General features: G+C 42.7%; 1 protein-coding gene and 1 long non-coding RNA gene across 21 annotated transcripts in view; one reads left to right on the forward strand and one right to left on the reverse strand.

The window, feature by feature from the left end:
* Positions 1 to 332: 332 nt before the first annotated feature.
* On the reverse strand, positions 333 to 2,371 carry LOC144586907 (uncharacterized). Its single transcript, XR_013542005.1, has 2 exons — positions 2,225 to 2,371; positions 333 to 1,225 (listed from the first exon to the last, which is right to left on the reverse strand). It is a non-coding gene; the product is annotated as an uncharacterized LOC144586907 (long non-coding RNA).
* A 224-nt stretch (positions 2,372 to 2,595) lies between these two features.
* The window catches only part of TNRC6C (trinucleotide repeat containing adaptor 6C), a 599,421-nt gene continuing 589,457 nt past the window's right edge, over positions 2,596 to 12,559 (forward strand). For all 20 annotated transcript variants that reach the window (XM_078385974.1, XM_078385967.1, XM_078385970.1 and 17 more), the window contains exon 1: positions 2,596 to 2,850. The gene's annotated coding sequence lies outside the window, so the exon portion shown is untranslated. The remainder of the gene's footprint in view (positions 2,851 to 12,559) is intronic.

Raw genomic sequence — 12,559 nt, forward strand, 5'->3', positions numbered from 1 at the left:
CTATCCCCCAAAATAGATTCCGCATCTTGGATAGCATTTGTAGCGTTCGGACTAATGCCCAGAGTGGATCCATCACCCCAGCAAAATGGGAATCATCAGTATCCACATGTACATCCAGTGTTTGCCAGCAGTTTATTTATTTATTTATTTATTTATTTATTTATTTATTTATTTATTTATTTATTTATTTATTTATTTATTTATTTATTTATTTATTCATTCATTCAATTTTTACCCCGCCCCCCTAGACAACGTCTACTCGGGGCGGCTTACAAAAATTAAAACACATTAAAACAATGTAGAACAATAACTAACATAATGCAATTATTATAATTAATATAATTATTATAGGTCTAAAGTTATTTACAGTGGAGACATGTAGATACAAGTAGTATATGGGAATACATGCTCCTTCCATCCTTATGTTCCATAAGAAGCACTTGGCACTGGTACAGTACACAGCACTTAGATGTGTATTCTTTGCTTCCACTCGTTTCTGGGAAAAACAGTCAAAATATTAAAGAAGCTGTCTCTGTCTTTAATACGACAAGATTCCTCCCTTAATCCTCTGGAACTACCTTTGAGTGTGCAACTTTTTTTTTTTTTGAATAAACAGCCATTTCATAAGGTGCCAAACTGATTTTTCCTCTGCTTTTGTGAGCACGAAAATGGCGGCGGCCAGCACGAACTGCGAGATCTCGGGGTGATCCCACGCCCACCTCTCCTTTTGCGACCTTGAGACAGATGGCTGTGAATCTTCTAGATCCCTATTTGGGTGCCTGAAGGTTAGGCATGTTGACTTATTAGCTCACAGTTTTGTCCCTCAACCTTGAGAACAAAGAGGGGGGGGAAACAACACAGCATAAAGCAAATTTACAGCCATTCATCCTTGGCTTATTTGCATAGCACAGAACTCCCCTTTCCCCTACCCTGCACATCTTTGTGTAATTAATTAATACTGCATTCATCAGAGTTTAATTCATGCTCATGTAGTACACAAAGATGTGAGGGGGGGTCGAATCGGTGGGAGATGCCCAACAGTGTTGTTTTTTTAGCTTCAGTATTCTGTTCGCATTTCAGCTTTAAGCGTGGTGGAGCTTAATGAGCCCCCATGATAATACATGCTCACTTCTTGCAGTCCTCAGATCGGATGGTTAGAGAACATTTTACTGCACCCTAGTGCCCAGTCTGTGCCATGGAAACCATGCCGTCTCTGCGTTTGCATCTGTGACAGGAAGACAAAATGTTGTTACAAAGCCTTCATTGACAACCAAGTGGAAAACCACAAGCACATGCCTTATTAGCGTTTGGTTGAGAAAACAGTGTGATGTAGTGCCTGCAGGTAGCCTTTTGCATGACCAGGCTAAAACTGTCCCCAGGCTACAGCCAATAGAAAATATTGCTGTGAGTTCTTAATATTGATATTTCAGGCATCCGCTCCTCTTCCCCCCCTCCAAAAAAAGAGAACCTTTTGAAAAATAACCTACTTTCAGAAGCACCAACTTCTCTATTGTAAACAATGAAATGAAACAAACAAACAGATACATCCCAGGCTACTTTGCCCATAACAAGAATTCTATCTGGAGATGCAGAGTGTCGGGCCAGGCACTCTCTCCCCTCCCACTAGTACTGAACACAACACACACACACACCCCACACACAATCTGACCAACATGGAGTGCTTGAAGACAAATGTAACTACTTGAAGACCCTCAGCAAACACAACCATTTTTTGAGATAGCTAAGGGCTGGCAGTTTAATTAGCATCAATTTACTGTGTATGGATTCATGTATGCTCTGATCCCACCCATTCAGTCCCCCTCTTTCTTCCTCCCCCCCCCCCAAACACAGCAGCCATTCATTTCTCAGCACTGCATGACACTAGCAGAGGCAGAGGGGAGAGACTTTATTTTTAAAAAATTGGATCATAAGGACAAACACAAATGTCAATTGATGATAACAGAAATGGAAGTACGGCTATTGATCGGACAGCACAATCACAACCGTTCTTGAAAAACAACATCGTTGCAAGGGGAGGGGGAATGAAATGCAATTTTCTGGCATCTGGGAAACAACAACAACAATAACAACAACCACACACACACAATCAGCTGTCAGTATTAAAAGTACAAATGAGGAAACAATGGAGGCAGAGAGTGGCTAATTAACAAACGACAACCCAAAAACAAAGAATGAGCCAATAAAAAGTGGGAAAATATATTGCCTGGCATGCTGAGAGATTCAGTGCTGGATCGGGCTTCTTGCCAAGGGAGTACACAATAAGCGGTCGAAGTGTGTATGCGAAAATGCCTTTGTCTTAGTACTAATGGTTGTTGCAAGAGACCATGTCTTGATTGCCAAGGAGGGTGACCTGTTGGGAGAGGGGGGAATCTGATGAGAATATGGTCTCTAGACAGGTTGGTGTCTTCCTTTCTCTTTGCCCCACTGTTTCCTTTAAATCCAAAATGGCTGGTCATGTTTCCCCCTCCCCCATGCCTTCCCACCTTCAACTTCCCCTACTCCCATGTCCTTCTCTTTCTTTCTTTCTTTCTTTCTTTCTTTCTTTCTTTCTTTCTTTCTTTCTTTCTTTCTTTCTTTCTTTCTTTCTTTCTTTCTTTCAGCGCTCTGTTGGAACATCATGGGGCTCGAGCTTGAATGCAAAGGCTGTTCTCCTGTCAGTCTGGCACACCGTCCCTGCAAGATGCCATCTCGTTCGCATTCTTCCCAACCACGCTAGACAGGACGGAGGAATCTAAAAGGCATTATTGGTGCTCCTGCGGCTTGACGCTCCTCGCCTCGTGCACTTGACTCGCTCGATTTGCATATGCAGTACAGCCATACTTAATGAGTGTGAGTAATTATGCCAATCAGACTTTGCATGTTGTGTGTGGGTTTTTTTTAAAAAAAGATTATTATTTTCCTTTTCCCCTCCGCCCAGCCTATGGTGTTAAAACTTAGCGCTCTCTCTTTGGCGGAGGGGACGGGGGGGGGGGTCAGTTGGCACAGCAACTGTTGTTAAGGGAGAAGAGCAGCAGCTGCCAACCAGCATAGCAAATACTCCAGGCTTGGCATCACGCCAGCTTCCTTGAGGGTTTCAGAGGGATGGTATGTTGGAGAGTAAGACTAGCTAATTAATCTTCCAGCAGGGAACAATGTAATATCAGACGATTACAAAGACAGAATGAAATTATAATGGCGGGAAGGCTGGCATACGAAATTCTCATCAAGTCCCTTTCCTTGGCTTATATAATCTAGAAGATGAGCAGTGCTGGCGGAAGGAGGAGACAGGGAAGGAATCCCAGTCACAGGCGGGTATGTCGTCTCGTTCCTACTGGACTCTGGCCACTGAAAATAGTTGCACGGTAGAGGCCACAACACCATGGCCAGATTCAGAGATGCCTTTAAAGAGACCAAGGCTAAAGGGTCTTGTCTGAACCAGGTTTCCTTTGATGCAGTCCTTTGAGGAAGCCACTAATTTTCCATTCTTGAGACTACCACAGCCATCATAGGATCTCACATCAACAATATGCCCCGATGAAATGTAAGGGAGAGCTTTGGAAGATTGGGAAGTGGTACTGGTTGGCTTCTTGGACTGCAAGTTCCAGAATCCACCAGCATACTAAAAGAAAAACAACCAGCCAACTTTGCCAAGCCCTGGTTGACCTGACAGGACAAGGCTGATCCTCCATTCGATGTCTGTGAGAGGCAGAGTCCCCAAAGACCAAAGTGCTTCCACACAAATTGCAACAACCTGGCTGGTCATTCCATCCCAGCAACTGGTACAAAAGCATCACGTTTCTGCTCTCAGGACCTTACGAGGACTCTAGCTGCACCAGGCAAACAGCAAAAGAGGCCTTCTTTTCCATGTCACTGGGTAAGCCTGGGGAAACCAACATTTCTTCCATTAAGTCAGTCCAAAGTCTATGCAGTGCAAGGTCCAAGGTCTATGCTCTCTTCCCAATATTAGCAAAAGCAGCCTCCCTCTATCTTCCTCTTTCTTTTCACAGCTTTATACAGTCATGCTATGCAACTGTCCAAGTGGCTTTTGTGCCCTGGGCCCAAAGCTAAAGTTGTGGGAGGGAGACAGTGATACGTTTGAAAATGAAACATTATGATGAACTGCTCGGACATCATTTTCCCCCATGATTTTTCTGACTTTTTTGATTCTCTCAAACCTTACTTTAATTTTTGCATGACTTCATTCTGGGGCTGAAGTTCAGCACCATGACACCATGTATCGTTGTTGTCTACCATAGGACCTTCCAATCAATTTTTTTAAAAAATTCTCAATCACATTTAAATACAGAAAGACCACACTAGTTAGTGTGAGACTCATGGAAGTAAAGCAATACTTCGTGATGGTGAAAACCTCCCCAAGAAAAGCTTACTGGCTTGAGATTAGCCCTATACCACTTTCACTTCAGTAGACAATAGTTTGGACACAGACTCCAATAAACCCTGTGTCTGTTTGGTACCAAATGAAAGAAAGGAGGTGGAGCAAGGCCATATAAATGCCTTATCTGGAAGAACTTTGACACACTTTTTTAAAAAAAGGCTGAGCAACTTGTTCACCAATAAATTGAAGACATATAGTAAAAACAGTGACACACATGAAGAAAATTATGTCAGAAGGATGAATTTTTCTGGAGCTTGGAAAAAGTTAATCTATTTGACTACAGAACCTCCCTAGCTAGTCACTGGACATCCTGGCTGAGTGTTTCTAAGAGGTGAAAGTGAAAATGGCAAGCCCTGGTTGTTCCATGTTTTTCCCTATAAGCCTATTTTAACAATCAAAGACAGACAGAAAAGTGGACAGGTTGCTGGGAGGTGTTAGGAGAAGAGGTTGTTGAGGGGTGGCTCACTCAAAGTCTTTCCTAGAAATCTCTGATCTAGGCTCAAGAAAACCTCAGGACTTAAATTAGAAGTACCTCAATCTTGCTTGAAATCCTGACAAAGTCACTGATAGCTTTCACACGCTTCCTATAAATCTGTTCATGGTGAAGACAGATCTGGCCTTGATAAGGCCATACTGGAGCCCTCTCGGGAGAGAATGGTGAAATGTATATGTATGAAATGTATGAAATGTATGAATGGTGAAATGTATATGTATGGTGAAACGGCCCTGTTACTAGTTCTTATAGCCTAGTGCTTATAACCTAGTCGGAACTTCGTATGAATGCAGTGAGACTTATTTGCTAGGAAAATGCTTTCTTAATGCAAGTAAGATGGGAAAAGACAAACGTTCATGTAGAAGAGAGGGGACAATGAGAGCTTTACAATATCTAGGAAGAGCCTAACAAACCACCCGCTTCATCTCAACCAATCAGGGAACTTCTTTGAGAGCAAAGCTCAAAGCTGTCTGCTCCCCAGGTAGTCAGTCACATGTAGGCAGATGCAGCACAGCTAGTCTGTACACTGTCCTGGAATCTTTGGAGATGAAGAGTTGCTTATAAAGGTACTCCACTTCCCTGAACACAGTCATGTTGGCTGGCTTCTGAAGCTAACCAGAGTCAGGCCTTGTTAGGTTGCGTGTACATATTAAGCATAGTGGATAGAGTGTTGGACTAGGATTCAGGAGATCTGGGTTCAAATCTCCACTCAGCCACGGGAGCTTACTGATTGTGGTGGCACTGATAAAAACCATTCCTTAAATATCTCATTTAGCTCAAAACCCCTACTAGGACTGCCATATATTAGAACTGACTGCCTTGATAGCACATAACACAGTGAGGGAAGCTGACTCAATGGCAAGATGGCAGAGATCATATCTCATCCTCAGTAACATACTCTGCAAACTGCAGATGATCGCCTGTTTCCAGCAGGGCATTCCTCCTTTGATTTGAGCAAATCTTTTTCAAGTTAAATGCTTAACTTGGGGGAACTTAATCTGTAATACATCTATATGATAATACAAGTAAATCAACTGTAAAAAATTATTTCCTTCTTCTAAACGTTATTACAGAGCTCTTAAAATGAATTGACTGCGGTTGGACATGCTGATAGGTGCTATTATTAGTAATTAGAGTGGCCAGCTAATACTGCAGTAATATTTTCTTTCCTCCTGCTTCTTATCTCTAACCATTCCCTTATTGTATGCAAACCTAAAAGCTATTTCTTATTCACTAATCAATCAAGTGTGTGTGGACATGTTTCTCCTTCTCTTTGAGTACTGTGATGGTGGAGACAATATCCTTGCGGTTTTGATTATCAGATGTTGCAAGGTTTTTAGTTTTTAGTTTTGTTTTAGAAAATTAGGTATGACTATGGAGCAGTAGTAAAAAGAACAGTCCCTGGTTTTCTCCTTCTCATGGATTTATGCTGCCTGAACAGGATGAGACACATCACTGAGGAATTTGAACATTCCTTGCTTCCAGTTAAACCTGAGAAAAAAGTTCTCCCCCCTCACCCAAGTTCCTGCAATATGTGCAAAATGCCTTTCCATTTAAAGATGTAACAAATATTAGGGATGTACATTTGGATTTTGAAATATTTGGAATTCACTAAACAATGCCATATTCCGATAGTTCCAGAAACATTTTGAACCAGAATTTGATAGTTCATAATATCTGTAATACTAATTCCCAGTATCTGGAGTCCCATTTACTCTTATAAATTAGAAAACAAAAGCTAGGTGAAAGTGAAACCTATTTTTTAGCCATCCTGGAATGGTTTCTTGGGAAATGAAATTTAAAAACATTCTGGCATGAAGGGTAGTGGGGGGTACAGAACTCTGCGTCCCCTGAATGGGGTTGCCAAAGGATGGGGGCTGGGATGAGAGCAAAACCTGCACATGATGTCTGTCTGCACCAATGAAATCTAGAAGGAGGCACAGACCACAGTGTTGTTTTTTTATATTGGTTCTTTCCAACTGAAAGGTGGCCATAGCTGCCTGAGCACTAAATCCCCTGAGCACTTGCTGTTAGGATATGCTGTGGGCCAAGTCTGCATTGCAGTAGTTTTCTCTCCTTTTCTGAACCCTCAATTTACATTGACATTCTCTACATCTCATTGTATATTGCTTACTTAATATAGTTAGGAATAAGATTAGGGTTAGTAAATATGATGATTGATATGTTATACATAAGACCATAAGAAGAGCCCTGCTGGATCAGGCCAAGGGCCCACCTAGTCCAGCTTCCTGTATCTCACAGTGGCCCCACCAGAGGCCTCTGGGAGCACACGAGACAACTGGAGACCTCTCTCCTGCTACCCCTCCCCTGCATCTGGCATTTGGCGGTCCCTTCCTTTTAGGCCTGGAGATGATACATCATGGCTCGTAACCTTCGATGGACTTTTCCTCCAGGAATCTGTCCAATCCCCTCTGAAAGTTGTCTAGGCCAGATGCCATCACTACATCCTGTGGAAATTGCATCAACATATTATATTCATTTTAGATCCCTCTAGGGTATATCAGGCAGTGGAATAAGATTTTGCTATAAAGAGACAGATAGGTTAGGTTAATAGATTTTGTGTCTGTGTGTGATTTTCATTAGAAGGGTTTGTGTTCTGCTGTAGCAGAATTAGATACTAGTCTTCTTTGGGTAGAGTCCACAGACAGTATGAAATGTGTGTGTGGTAGAAATAGTAAGCACTTCAGAAAGGCTGCAGGAATGTTGCCTGCACCCACTGCAGTAGTATCTACTGGGATGGGTGGGAAAGGGAGGAGTAAAAGGCAGCCTACAATTGCTATTATGAGTTCCCCAAACAACATCTGTCACCCAGCTCCCTTGTTCAGCACTGAAAGAGCAGCAGGGAACAGTCCAGAGTTTGTGTGTCTCTGCCCAGGAGGTGGAAGAGAAGCCTCTGGTTCCATAGCCAGATGATCTCAATGTTCCATGGCTTAATTGGAATGATGGAAGCTATAATGAGGGACAAGCTAGTTGGACGGAAATTCCGTAGAGTCAGAAAAAACATTTTTTCAGGCGTGAAGTGGTGGCCTTGGACAACGGGTTAAATGATCTGCTCCAGTACAGGTTTGCCTCATTGTGGAAGAAGAAGGAGTAAGTTCATTCGGTTATTTCCTAATACCTAGGCACTGCTGGCTGTTGGTGTGCACTCTTTCGGTCTGGTACAATCACCGGGAAGATGTCAGATGACTCAGGGAAATCCTTTAACAAGATTTTGCCTGCTTTTTTTAAAAAAAGAGGGGAAATAATGACTTTCTTGAATTAGTATTGATTGTAATGGAGTTCCAGATATCTGGAAATTCCAAATCTGAAGGGCTGTAATTCCAAATTCTAGCTCTGAATTCTGAATCCAAATTTTGGTGCTAGTGCACATCACTAATTGGGAGGGAACAGTGGAATCTTTTTCTGTCTAGTTTGTGTTGTATGTATGAATGCCTCGTGTGCCCTCAATTCAATTCTGACTTATGGTGACCCCTTTCAGATTTTTGAGGTAGAGAATACACAGAAGTGGTTTACCATTCCCTTCTTCTGGGGGCATTTTGGGACTGTAGAGCATGCCCATAGCTACACAGGCTGGCTGTTACTGCAGGAGGCACAGTGGGGAACTGAACTCCCATCTCTGGATCCACATCAAGATACCTAAACTACTGAGCTACCTCAACAGGGAAAGGGAGGAAGCAGTCATGAGATGGATTGTTGGACTTTGATTATTATTTGCTATGGGACCTTTTCCTGTTTAATTTTGCATTGCAAAAGTGGAGTCAGAGTACCTTAATCTTCCTTTCTTCTTTCTTTTCTTTTCTTCTTTTTCTTTTGCCTTGATAGGCAAATCTTTTTGTTTCTCTTTTTTTCTGTCCATACTGAAAGTTAGTTTTTGTTTCTCAGGAAGTCACTATTGTTCCTATCTTTAATCTCTTAAAGGGTTGGCCTAATGGCTTGGTTTGACTGTAACAGAGTCCTAGAAATTCAGAAATTCCAGATTTTGAAAATTCCAAGTTCTGGATCTGAATTCCAAATCCAAATTTTAGGTCTAGCACACATCCCTAAGAAATATACTTGTGCTAAACAGAAGAAAAGGTATTTAAGACTTGTTTTAAAACTGACGGTGCTTGTTAGGTGTGTGTTTAGGTGGATTGTTGTTGTTGTTGTTTTGCTCCAACACAAAAGTGAAAAGTCCCCCAACATTTTTCCATCAGCATTAGCAATTGCCATTGTGATTTTTTTCTTTCAGAAAAAGAATGCTGTGTCAAAGATCTCTTTTTTTGCATCCGAACTATATGCTTTGTGTAAAATACACTGTTTTACAAACAAACAAACAAACAACCAGGAAAATCCCTAAAATATGAAAATGACCAAGAACTCTAATAATCTTGCCCAGAGAAATTTCAGACAGAATACGTCATAGCTTGGTTTACTAGCTCTCTAAAAGCCTAGAGCATATTCTGTTTCCTTTAGGACTGCATCTATTCAGATAGCTGCTCTCTGCGTTTCTTCCGCTCACATATACACTTACTCAATGTCTATTATCAGAAAGCAGTTCATACACTGTATCAATGTAAGAAAGGGTGAGAGTGCAGTGACATGACATCCTATTCTGAAATAAAAATACAATTTCAGCATAAAAAAGTAAGAATAAAATATGTGAAAAACATACAAAAGTTTGTAACTTCTCAAGACCATTCTGTTTCTTGGCATTCCTCCTTCAGGTGCCGCTGCTTTATAGTAAGCATCCTTTTAATTCCTTACAACTAGTTCTTTCTAATTGCTATTGTTTTTCTTCATCAGAGATACTGTCAAGCTAGTCCAGTACATTTTGCTATCTGATACACAGGATAAAATGGCATCCCCATCACACTTGCAAGAGCAAGCTGGGTGGGCAGTTTGACCTTACTTCAATACTTCTTCTTGTAGGCATCCTTCTGTCTTGAGAGACGATGGTAACATGCTCTGAATAGAGGACTTGGAATAGCATCTAGTGTAGCTGAGAAGGCCAATTCCAGAGTGGCAATCCCTTCCACACTGAAGACAAATACAATCTGTCCCCTGTCACTTCAATACTGTCAATAGGATATTGGCTTGCTTGCTTTGTTTGTTCATTTAATTATACCACACCTTTCTCCATAAAAGGACCCAAGGTAGCCTAGAACAATTAAAAGACAATATTTAAAAGCTAAAAATGTTAAGTGTACAAATGCTTAAAAAGAATTAAATAAGTATTATATTAAAAACGCTCAATAAAATCAATACTAAAAACACCTTTAAAAACAATAGAACACAACGATCCATTAAAAAAAACCCACTCAGGCCACCAGTCACTAAGAAAAAGCTTGCCTGAAGAGAAAGGTCTTTGCCTCCTTGCAGAAGGACAGCAAAGATGGAGCGAGTCTGGCCTCCTGTGGGAGGGAGTTCCAGAGTCTGGGAGCAGTGACAGAGAAGGCCCTCTCTCCTGTGTCCCCACCAAGCACAACTGTGAGGGTGGTGGAACCGAGAGCAAGGCATCCCTTGTTGATCTTAACTCCTGGGCATGCTCATAGAGGAAGATGTGGTCTTTTAGATAGCTTGGACCAGGGATGTTGGCAACTCTTCCAGTCTGAGTATTTAGGCTGGAGTCCTGAGTCCAAAGCCTTGAGTCCAAGTCTCAAGTGAATGTCCCCCAGCAGGGAGCATGCGCAGACAGTGGACCCACTTCCCTTCCTGGAGCCAGCCTCTGCACATGTGCTGATGATCTTTTAGCTGGGCGGCAAATGCATGGACAGAGGCAGCAGCCACAATTCTGCTTCCTTCCACAACCCTTCCCTTCCCTGGAAGGGAAGCCAGGCCTGCTGCCTCTGAGGATGCCACCGGCAGCAGTGGCAGGAGCAGGTTTGGAGGGCCATCCCTTGGAAAAATGGATCCAGATAACAAATCGAGTCCAAGTCTTTTAAAACAACAACAGAACACATCAATCCCTGCCCCCAAGTTGAGAAAGTCCCATCCCTAGCTTGGACCCAGTCCATTTAGGGTTTATAGGTTAAAACCAGGACTTTGAATTGTGCCCAGAAACTGATCAGTAGCCAGTGGAGCTGCTGTAACGGGGGTGGGGTGGGGAGGTTATGCGATCCCCGTAACCAGGCCAAGTTAGCAATCGGGCTGTGATATTTTGGACCCTCTAAAGTTTCCAAACACTTTCCAAAGGCAGCCCCACACACAGCGTTCTACAGTAATCCAGTCAAGATGTAACTAGGTATCGTGAGTGCACCTGAAGATCTGGAACCTGAAGAGTTAACTGTGGCTGAGGAGAATGCTGAGCAATTAGAAATACAAACACCTGAATCGCCTTTAGATTCTCCTTCCCCAGTAGACAGGCTGAGGGCCAGGCTTCCGGGAAGACTTATGACCAAAAAGTTAGAGGATTGCTTGAAGGCTGCCCACAGAAACATCCAATCAACTAGTCCTGAGTACTGACAGGATGAAAAGGCTTCCAGCACTTCAAGGGGCTGTTTTACTATATAAACAGCTATCAGATGGCTGAAAGTCTGTGGAAGCAAGAAGTTAAGCCTCTGGCTTGCATCCATGCTCCTGACAACCTTGAACTGTGTTCTCTGGACTCTTGGCTTTGGACTCTGACCCTGGACTATGTTGTGTGAGTTGGCTTTGGTGTTTGGATATTGGCTCTGCATTCCCTGAATTTCTGACTTTGGACTGGCTTATTGGACTCTGCTGTTGTAATCCCCAGGAACGTGACACTAGGGCATGTGTCACCATGGCCAGATCAGATCTTTCAAGAAACAGATGCAGGTGACATACTAGTTTTAACTGTGCAAAGGCTCTCCTGGGCCACTGCCAAAACCTGGGCATCCAGGCTCAGAGATGAATCCTGAAGTGCCCCCAAGCTGTGCACCTGTGTTTTCAGAGGGAGCGTAACCTCATCCAGCACAGGCTGCAACCCTATCCTTTAATCTGATTTTCAACTGACCAGGAGCACCTCTGTCTTTGTCTGGATTAAATTTCAGTTTACTTGCCCTCATCCAGTCCATTACTAACCCCAGACACTGATCTAGAGCTGAAACAGCCCATGAGGACAGTAGGTTAGGGTTAGGGGAGCACTGGAAGGCCTGCCCCCAGCACCCATAGCGGTGTCCACCCCCCAGAGAGGGAAGACCAAGGGACTCAGGGGAAAGGGCTGTGGGGCTAGCCACCTGCTGTCTGGAAGTGCTTGCTTCCTTTCGTCTTGTTGTGGGCCTGGCCCTAGTAGTGCTTGCAAGTGCAGGGGAGATGGAGGGGGAAGGTATTATATTAACTTTGGCAAGTTTTGTTTGTTTGCTTGTTTCAGCACAGAGATACGAAAGGTGCAGTGGGAAACAGAGAGATACACCCTAACGTTTTTGAATCATTCCATTTCTTGTGAGTTCTCTATTGGTTTACAATTGTGCACATTTATTTTTTCAACTGTACGTTTTGCCTCCAACTGCCTGCTTAAAAAAAAACCCAACAAAATCCTGCACTTTGGGAATCTGAAGGGAGTTCAGACAGCCATTGTCTGACAGATCAGAGCTAATATGCTCTAAGTTGTGTGTGTGTGTGTTTACCTGCTGTGTAATGTATAATGAAAGAAATGGTATAATAGTGTTTTGGCATCTGCAGTCTGTGATCAGATGGAAAAAAATTAACAC

Source organism: Pogona vitticeps, chromosome 2, assembly GCF_051106095.1.
Source record: "Pogona vitticeps strain Pit_001003342236 chromosome 2, PviZW2.1, whole genome shotgun sequence".
Taxonomy (NCBI): Eukaryota; Metazoa; Chordata; class Lepidosauria; order Squamata; family Agamidae; genus Pogona; species Pogona vitticeps.